Source organism: Mytilus galloprovincialis, chromosome 11, assembly GCF_965363235.1.
Source record: "Mytilus galloprovincialis chromosome 11, xbMytGall1.hap1.1, whole genome shotgun sequence".
In the NCBI taxonomy this organism is placed as follows: domain Eukaryota; kingdom Metazoa; phylum Mollusca; class Bivalvia; order Mytilida; family Mytilidae; genus Mytilus; species Mytilus galloprovincialis.
This window is the reverse complement of record NC_134848.1, coordinates 73,511,599-73,522,217: the sequence shown is the minus strand read 5'-3', so window position 1 is coordinate 73,522,217 and position 10,619 is coordinate 73,511,599. Positions and strand designations below refer to the sequence as shown.

Here is a 10,619-nt window from a genome sequence, read left to right as displayed (position 1 = left end):
ACCATTTGTTCTAATGCTTCCTTAAATCTATAAAATAAAAAAAAGAATTTAAAAAAAAGAAGCTTAAAGCTTTCTGTATCGCCAACGTTTGAAAAACATAATACTTCTGCATTTAAGTGATAGCACAGGTGCATGTGGAGGAATTTTAATGGACCAGTAGGAAGTTTTACATCAACGAATTATCCATCAGACTATTGCAATAATCAAAATTTTTAGTACATCATCACAGTTGAGGAAGGTTATACGATAATGGTCAAATTCACGACCTTGAACTTAGCGATAGATTCTGATGAGGCAATCGATTATGTTAAGGGGTACGCATAATGAAGGAAATGGTGCAATAATGCAGTTTTCGCTGATGCTAAGAACAGAAAAATCAAGAACTGCTTTGTTTTCATCGAATAAAGAGCAAAAACCAAATGACACTAATCAAGTCCCAAACAATGTACTTTTTACACTTCAGAGTCTGATTAAAACAATCATGTATAGTTGAAGTCCATCCCTAGTAGATGAGCAGGTGGTGAGGATGTTCTTCTAGACCCACAGGATGGAGAAGACACCTCCAGAGGCCAAGCTTGCCGAAGTCTCTTTTTTTAACCCGAACTAACCAAACTGGTTGATACACTTAAAGTGAGAGAAGCGCCAAAATCCCAAAAGCTGTCAACCTAGTCTATTTAGCAGCTGAGCCTGCATACTATGTATGCCCAAGGAGTAAAACAGAGAAAATGACGGGGTAGCGAGCCAGAGGGACCGGTACTGTTCAGTGAGAGGTTGTCTTGTTGTAACATGATTGATTGTTGGTTGCTTAGCGTTCAGTGGCAAATATTGCATGCATGTTCAGGACGAGAACATGTTAATGAAAAAATTCAATAAGTTTGTCTCGTCATAAAAAAGGCCATTCGGAATGATGGTCGGGGAAATATTTAATGCGTTTCCCTCAGTTTTAGATTGTAACCAGGATTTGTTATTTTCTAACGATTTTTTGAGTTTCAAACAGTGGTATATGACTGTTGTCTTTATTAGACTGTCCCTGTAAAATGAGGGTGTGCTGGATAGGGACAAAAATTTAGCCTTGCAATAGGCCACCTACGGCTCCTTAAAGATAAGTTACAAGGGTTATAAACGTGCAAGTGCGTTCATGTTGCAACACGGAACGTGCGTCGTCACGCTCTTTCCGACCACTTGAATGTCATGATGTACTCATAACAGGACCACCCTGATGCGTCAACGTGGTTTTCATCAGTATTGTGGTCAGATTTTCATGGTACAGGCACAGTGGTTATTACCACATAAGGAGGACGCCATTAATCAGGACTTTCTCAACCTTGAGTAACCCCAGTGTGAGGACGAAATTTTAGCATTGCGAAGGAATGCGGACAGAAAGTCAAATGACAAACAATCACGGACAAAAAGTCACAATTTAGATTTGAGATTATTTTTCTTTGAACAAGAAAACACCTATTTCTGAAAATATTCTTTTTGTATTTTCTTGAAGTTTATAAGAAGTAACTTTGTAATTAAAATTTATTATCATTAATAATAATGATAAAATAATTGTTATGAAAACAACTTAAATGGCTCATTTTCACAATAAATATACACTTTGAATGAATAAAATGTCATGCATTTTCATTTATCAAGGTTTATGAGCAATTTCCTTAATGTTAAAATAAATCTTTGAAATAACAAGAAAATATTTCAAAATATATTTTAACAATTTTCTAAAAATTATTTGTGACCCTTTGTCCTATGACTTTCTGTCCGTTCACCTCAAGAAGTGGGTACGGGAAGATGGATTGGCCTTCCTCGGCCTGGTATTGCATTGACCCTGAATGAATTTAAACTTGTAAACTTGAGAAGCTTAAAACCCATATTAAAGGGATAGTAGCTACGATTTTGACAAAATTATGAACAAGTTTTAAAGCTGCTAAAATCAAAGATATGTACTAAATATAAGCAATAAGATCGCTAGAATGTTTTCATAAACTACAGAAGTGTAAATAATTGATAATTCATATCGTGTTGTGTGCCTATTCATCTCATTAATTATGCATCGAGTTTACTTCCCGAACTTTGCCGACATAGCGAGTGAGCTAACCAAGATATATATAGATACGAACACGTGCTTTTTGTTTTCTTACATATTTGATAATTACTCTTTATTAAACGTACATATTTGACGCCATTTATCAAATTATGTAAATAAAAAATATAACAAATACCGGCATATTATTCCGACTCAAGATTCTCCAACAACGGCGATATTGTACACTTGTTATTACATTTGTATGACCAAACCATGCCGATAATGTATACACGTGTTTGTGTGTTAAATCGGGGCCTCCATGAAGGATACACTTGAAGAATAATACTAAAGTTTAGGAAGTTGATTTCCAATTTCTTCTAAGGTGGGAGATTACTGCCCGTAAATTTATAAACATATTTTTGACAATTATGATCACGTTGAGATTTCTTTTCATGTGATCTGGAAAATTTAAGAAATGTAAACATTACGCAAACCGTCGGCTACTTCTGTTTGACTTTGCCTGCGCCGCAGGTGTTTTGAGTGATTTTAATGACCGATCTCATCGACGTTTTTTATTTTTAATTTACAATAACTTGTCTGCACCTCTTTTTTGTTTCTTTTGTTTCTTTTCTCGCTGAAACTGTAAATTCGCGTACCATTTCCGCGATAATATTCCCCTGTTCGACCATTTTCCCTTCGAGGCACAATGTGCGATTGCGCATTGGGAACTGAAGAGTAAAGGTCATATGAATAAGGGTTGGGCTTAACATCGAATTATTATCTATAGATAATAAATAAATGTAGGTGTTAAACGTTAAAAAGCTTCTAAATGCTTAATGGAACGTAACCAGTAATTGTTTTAATCATAATTATTTTACTTTTTGTACAAAATTCAGCATATAGTTTAAAAAAGTAATATTAATGAAAATCGTAGCTACTATCCGTTTAAATGTAGATCTGGTAACATTTCCCGCATAACAGTTTTCAGGCCTTCCATAAATGGTTGTCGGACTGTAGTAAGATGTTGACACAGGACAAGAAAGTGAGTTATGTCCTCTGGTCCTTGTTTACACAGCGGACAAGATGGGTCTACCTCAAATTGGTTAAAACGATGTCTATTTGCTTGTAATGTGTATACTCCAAGTAGCATTCTACATTTTACTGACGATTTTGATATTGCAAACGTATCAGAACCAGCACTACTCCAGATCAGATGTGTTTTGCCAAGTGAAAGACGGTCAACTGTCAATGTCTATGAATTTTAATGATGACTTGGTTTTTGCTTCCACTATGGCTGCCAAAGGTCACATGTAAAATTGCATAATACTGTAAATGATAAACTTATTTTCAGCTTACCTGAGTGACCCGGATATAACCGTATTCGTTTAATCTTCAAATTATGTCCAATCGTAAGATTCACAAAAAAACTCCTATCATATCTTTTCAATATTTTCCAACGGATAGGAAACGGGTTTATAGGATGAAGCGTAAGTGTTCATAATAATGATATTATTACATACTGAAGATGACCAAAATATTTTCAGTGTACCTTACCTATTTGACTACGCCTTTTTCGTATTGATTGATTGTTGGTTGCTTAACGTCCAGTGGCAAATATTTCATGCATATTCAGGACGAGAACAAGTTCACAATAAATACAACCGATACAATAGAGGCCATCTGGGATGATGGTCGGGGAAAATTGGACTGCCACTGGAAAATGAGGGTACATTGGATAGGGACAGAAATTTTGCAACAGGCCACCTACGGACCCCTCAAAGAGTTGTTGCAAGGGTTCTTAACGTGCAAAGAGCGAACCGAACGTAACTGCGAACTTGATACATCCCGCACAGCCAAACGGACGCCCCACTTCGGCAAGCGTTTTACTGCCGGTCGGGAGAAGACCAAGTGACCATATTTCTATACCCCAGTCACCGTTGGGGTGCCTTTTTCGTATAATACATGTCCCTGTTAAGACATGGTAAATAAGAGACTCTGACTTACATTGATGATATGTCAAACAAATTGAAGTTTTGAACAGCTTGGCTGGATTATACAGCCCTTGCACGTTCAACCATAATATGTCATTTACGATTGCAATGATTTTTTCAACAGACAATACGCATATACTATAAATGACAAAATCATGGTCCGTTTTACGTAATCGACCGTGCAAGGGCTTTATAGCCAGTCAAGGTCGTTAAAACTTCCATTTGTTTTACGTAATGACCTGTAATATTTACCTGTAATCTTTCAGTCATCTACGTTGCTTGTCAAAAGTTGTTAATACCTTTCTTTGTTTCACTCATCTACGAATGAATGTTCTCACTGAATAAAAACCATAAAGAGTATACGTTTTTCGTTTCGTATCCTTTTTTTCGTAAATAACTATCACATACTACAAATGACAACATTATTTCTATCTACCTGTGTAACCTGTATTCATCATATACTTAAGACTAAATAACATATAAATTTTACCGTATGATAATAGCATTAAATTGACGTAAATTCCATCTTTTTCGAATTGGTGCTTCGCGGGCTGATATGAAAAGTTTATCACATGCTTCGATTGTTACCACATGCCTTTCCGTAACGTTATCACATGGCATTCCGGTAATACTCGGCCAATTCCGGAAAATACACCTCAATGCTACGTTTTCAGTGAAAAACATTACAAAGTAATGTACAAAACAATGTACAAAACAATTATTTGAATACTGGAAAGTATATTGTTTAAAATAATAAAAAAATAAAAATTAAAAAAAACAAACAAATTATTTAATAAATGCATTTTTAAGTTTTTCTGAAACATAATTTAGAAAGTTTCTTTAAAAAGTTGACTTTTCCAAACACTGATCATTAGGTATTTTGTTGAATTATTTTTTTGCCGATTCGTCCATATTAAAAAAAATTTCTCTCTCTCTCTGAGGCATATGATAGAAAGGTTTCATATTTAATGTATCAAATTTTGTGCCCGACGGCCGTGAACTTTTTTACTCTTTTAACTTCGGGAACCACGTAAAAGGATCAATATATGAATCTGTTATTATGCCCCACCTACGATAGTAGAGGGGCATTATGTTTTCTGGTCTGTGCGTCCGTCCGTCTGTCCGTTCGTTCGTCCGTCCGTCTGTCCCGCTTCAGGTTAAAGTTTTTGGTCAAGGTAGTTTTTGATGAAGTTTAAGTCCAATCGACTTCAAACTTAGTACACATGTCCCCTATGATATGATCTTTCTAATTTTAATGCCAAATTAGAGTTTTTACCCCAATTTCACGGTCCACTGAACATGGAAAATGATAGTGCGAGTGGGGCATTCGTGTACTGAGGACACATTCTTGTTTTTCTCTAGTGTTGAAGCATATGATAAAAAGATCATAACATGTCATTTTTCATATCGCATGTATTATCAGCCCTCGGTCAATATCAGCCCTCGAGCCGTGCGGCTCTTGGGCTGATATTGAACCTAGGGCTGATAATACATGCGATATGAAAAATGCCATGTAATAATCTGATAGTATCACGTGGTAAATGGACAGAAGGTCACAGGACATAAAGTCACACAAAGTCACAAATAATCAGTCTGAATATATAAGAGAAATATCTTGGAATATTAACTTTTCAATACATATATTCTATTAAAGTTTAGGAAATGTGTCATTTTATTTAAAAATGAAGATTTATTGGAAGTAAAAAGTAAAATCAGTTAAATACTGAACTTAGAGGAAAATCAATTCGGAAAGTCTGTGGTGAAGTGGTTTGTACATGTAACTTAGGCCTCTGTAATTTAGCACTTCGTCGTGTGAATATTATAATGTTATAAGTCCATTTTACAGTGGAAATGAGTTATGGGTGTCAATAGTTACGTGCTGCAATGTTCTATCTCCCTATATACTTAACCAGGCTTAATTATCTTCAAATTTGCCTAAACAGTAGTATTAAAATGATATATCTCCAAATACAATGTTGTATTCAGAATTATAGTGATCTCAATGAAATTGACGGATTCTGGGTCACATGACAAAAGTTTACTAATGGAGATAGTATGAAGCCATGGCAGAAATGTAAGTAATTTTTCAGCCCTTTTAATGTATATTCCGATAGAATTATCATACCTTGTTGCAAATACCCCCTGGAGGTAGCATCTAATTACATTATTTCTTAATTCATGCGGTACTAATTTGAACCTGCACTGAAAAATTGGGTGTAAAAGGAGATAAAACAGTATAATACTCTCATTTAACATTTTCAATGTAGATACACCAGATTAATTTTAGTGTTCATTCCAATCATTTTAATGGGAAATTGAACACTTTATCACAGTCATACTTTTACAAAAAGAATAATTAAAAAAACAAGAGCACTTTTCATAATTTTCAAGTCCATAAACTCAATTTTACTTCAAGAACATTTTCTGTTCATATATTTATAGTTCAGTTTTGCTTTAATTCTATTCTAAGACACTGAAAATACCCATTTCATGTATTTCAGTGATGGCTATAGATGGTTTCCAATAGAAGACCTACCTGATGTCCCTCTAATTCGAATCTTCTTTTTCATTGACTTAGAGGATCTCTTACTGAATGTAAACCGAGTTTGTAGAAAATTTTATAACCTGATACAATTTACACCTACACTATGGAGTATTTTTTAGTTTTATGGGCCTTTAGTGATTAAAGAGGAGGATTCACCTTACATTTTTCAGCACTATAGGAGCTTCAGAGTTTTAAATATTGGTTACTCAAAATATACTGGTGGACGTCCGGCTTTTGATTTTAGCAGTGTTTCAAAACTGAGTTGTGCCAGAAATCTTACTTGGTTAAACTTATGCCAGACTTCCATTTCAACTACGTGTTTTTTACAGTTTATGCCTAATCTGGAGATTCTACATGTTTAAATTTGAAAGACTGTGACTTTCATGCTGTATCTTTGTGCACTAAACTAGACAGTTTATATATTTCGTTCAATGAAATATCTCCAAAGACAATAAGAGATATTGTGACATACATACCAAACATACAAGTGCTAGACGTTTATGGGATACATCTAAAATACATTCATGTGATCAATATTCTTGATAAATGTTATAAGTCACTGATGACATTTTATCTTAGTCTTGATTCCACTGTTCACGAAAACGATTTTGACAGATTTATGCACTTTAATTATACTGACCTTGCATACACCGTTTATAAGCCAACACAGTCATGACTACACAAAATTCGGACGAAGTACCTGAATTAATTCAAGTTTACAGTGACCAGACTACATAAGGGGTCACTTGGGGGTCCATGTATTTCGAAATAATGTTGTCCGTATGTATTTCACAATACTGTAGTGTCCATGTATTACGCAAGGTGTCCATGTGTATTTCGCAATACTGTAAGTATTACACCAGGTGTCCATGTGTGTTTCACAATACTGTTAGGTGTCCATGTATTACACAAGGTGTCAATGTGTATATCTCAATACTGTAAGATGTCCATGTATTACACAAGGTATTCGTGTGTATTATGCAATACTGTAAGTATGCAGGGACACCAGCTTACCTAATAATGATGGAATTTGTTTTTTTTTGTGATGAAATAAATTTCTCCTCCTACATGTATTTATATTTCTGATGCGAATTGTGATATTTCTTAAACATTTATAATAAGTTTATGTATCTATTAAATAGACATTAATACGGGGACACTAGCTTACCTAATAATGATGGACACTACCAATGACTAAACAAAATATATAATGGTGTTAAATATTCATACATCATGACCTATAGAGGGGAGTTGATAGATATATGAATGGTATTTGTAAGGATAGTATGGATGAATAGGTGTCAATATTTGTTAAAATCAAGATATAAAGTTGAATGATCTATAGGTTACTTTGGTATTATATCTTAAAAAAAGGACTTTGCAAAGTTTATTGAACTTTGTAAACGTTCTATATATATAAACAATGGTTAATTCTTATATAATAGTTATGCTTTCTTTGGTCCCTTGAATGATCTATTGAAAATGTATATTCCTGAAAGATATATGGTGTAATTTTGGTCAAATTTTGGAACATATGTTAGATACATAAATATCATTAGATATCAGCAAAATGTAGATAAATTAATAAACAGTCAAATAGATCATAATACAATATAAAGGGAAGGTCGAGAAAGTTCAATAAACTAGTGGTAAGTCCAGACGTTTTTTTCCCAATGACATGTAATAACAAGGTGACCTAGTATTAAATGAACTATAAGATAGGTCATACATCTTTATATTGTGACCAACTTATAAAATATATTATATATTCATATAAAAACCACAAGGGGCCATAAAAAAGAAGCTAAATATTACAAAATGCACATTGTTGAGAAGGGTACACAAAGAAAAAAAATAATTTTAAAAAAAATGTAAAGATCAAACAAAGAAAGTTTAATATATTAAAAAAAAATAGTCATTTGATATTATGTTAAATTGTTTTTTGGGAGGAGATTCTAGAGAAAACAATAGAAGTAAATAGGGCATACGGTTAGCATTATAAAAGGAAAAAAAAAATATTTTGATTCTTATCACAAAAATTTGGATCTACTACTGAGATAAAATAAGAAATCGAAATGACAGAAAAACAAGTCAAAATGTGAGTATGATAAATATTGAGATAAATATTTTTGAATAGTTTTAATAAAAAAAACATACATTTTCTTTATATTTTTTGAATAGATTAGAGCAATACATATTTCATATACCTCCTCCCCTACACAAAAAAGAGAAAGATTTAATATATAACTGTTATTTTCACATCTGAAAATGTAAAACAAAGACTATCAGAATATTTATTATATTGCAAAAGGGAAAACAACCAACGCTTCGTGTAAGTATAAGTCACATAGCTGAATTTATTTACTATGTAATCAAACACCAATTTATTCAAATAATTGTTGTACATGTTATGTTTAAAAAAACTGAGAAATTTATCAAACACTTTGACAGGTTTGTAGAAAGATTATTATGATAATGATATTTTTTGATTTTTTCAGAAATAATAGGAATTTGATTTTACTGTCAGAGAACAGAAAAAGAACTCAAGAGGAAAAGAAAAATGACAATGAACATATAGACAAAAGACAAAGAACGACTCAAAATGGACAAGAAGACAAAGGGTAAGTGCATTTGACATTAAATCTAATTCCTGTAAATTTGTTCAGTTTTATGTGTGATCACATATCATTAATGATGAAGATAACAAAATTATTTTTATGAAAAAAATCCAACAGACATCACATGGACAAACAAAATTATTTCCATGAAAAAAACACCAACAGACATCACATAGACAAACAAAATTATTTCCATGAAAAAAAAAACCAACAGACATCACATCTACAAATATTAAATGTAATTAACTAAATTATTTTTTTTTTTTTTTTGTAATTGATGTACAATTTCCTTGGGAAAAAAATTGTTTAGTATTATGTGTGATAAAAATAAATTCCTAATGATTTGACAACTGAACATGCTCATGAAAAAAACAACAGAATATTTTCATAAAAAAACCTAATGATTTGACAACTGAAAATGTCCATGAAAAAAACCAACAGAATATTTTCATAAAAAAAACACCAGACATCACATTGACAAGCAATGTATTAACCATATTATTTTTTTGTAATTGTAGGACAAACACCTCATTATTTAGCAATAAACAAAAGGAAGAGTTGAGTGCCATGAGACACATAGAAACTATATTAAACACAAAAATTGAGGACATGGCAGCAAAGACTGAATATGAAAATCATGTGCAAGAGAATAGAAGAAAACAATTAAGGAAAGACAGACAGTTAAGGAATATGATACATGACAGATTATTGAATTAAAACTTTGACTGTGTATTTTCCAAGGGATTGATTTATTGTGAAAAAAAAATGTTTCAAAAAATGTTTTGAAACAGTCCAAGGTATTACAGTATCTAGGTGTATGGTATTATATATTCATTTTCAATTACCAAATATATGTAATCTAGAGGTACACTTTACTATAGGAATGTAGTTGTTTTTTCACACTGTGGACAGACAGACAATTGTATACCATTATGAATCCAGTTATATATTAAATTGATTGATTGTTGGTTGCTTAACGTCCAGTGGCAAATATTTCATGCATATTCAGGACGAGAACAAGTTCACAATAAATACAATAGGTAGGTTGTTGTAATAGAGGCCATCTAGGATGATGGTCGGGGAAATTTGGACTGCCACTGGAAAATGAGGGTATATTGGATAGGGACAGAAATTTTGCCTTGCAACAGGCCACCTACGGACCCCTCAAAGAGTTGTTGCAAGGGTTCTTAACGTGCAAAGAGCGTGGCACTCTCTTTACACGAGGCATCGGATTTAACGTCCCCTTCTGACGGACGTGACTGCGAACTTGATACATCCCGCACAGCCAAACGGACGCCCCACTTCGGCAAGCGTTTTACTGCCGGTCGGGAGAAGACCAAGTGACCATATTTCTATACCCCAGTCACCCTTGGGGTAGTTATATATTAAAAACAGTAGGATTAAAAAGAAGTGATAAAAACAAAAGAATTTTTAATTAT

At 33.2% G+C, this 10,619-nt stretch overlaps 1 long non-coding RNA gene across 1 annotated transcript; it reads left to right on the top strand.

Moving 5' to 3' along the window:
* Positions 1-6,937: 6,937 nt before the first annotated feature.
* On the top strand, positions 6,938-10,043 carry LOC143051379 (uncharacterized). Its single transcript, XR_012970733.1, has 3 exons — positions 6,938-8,894; positions 9,061-9,183; positions 9,699-10,043. It is a non-coding gene; the product is annotated as an uncharacterized LOC143051379 (long non-coding RNA).
* Positions 10,044-10,619: the final 576 nt, after the last annotated feature.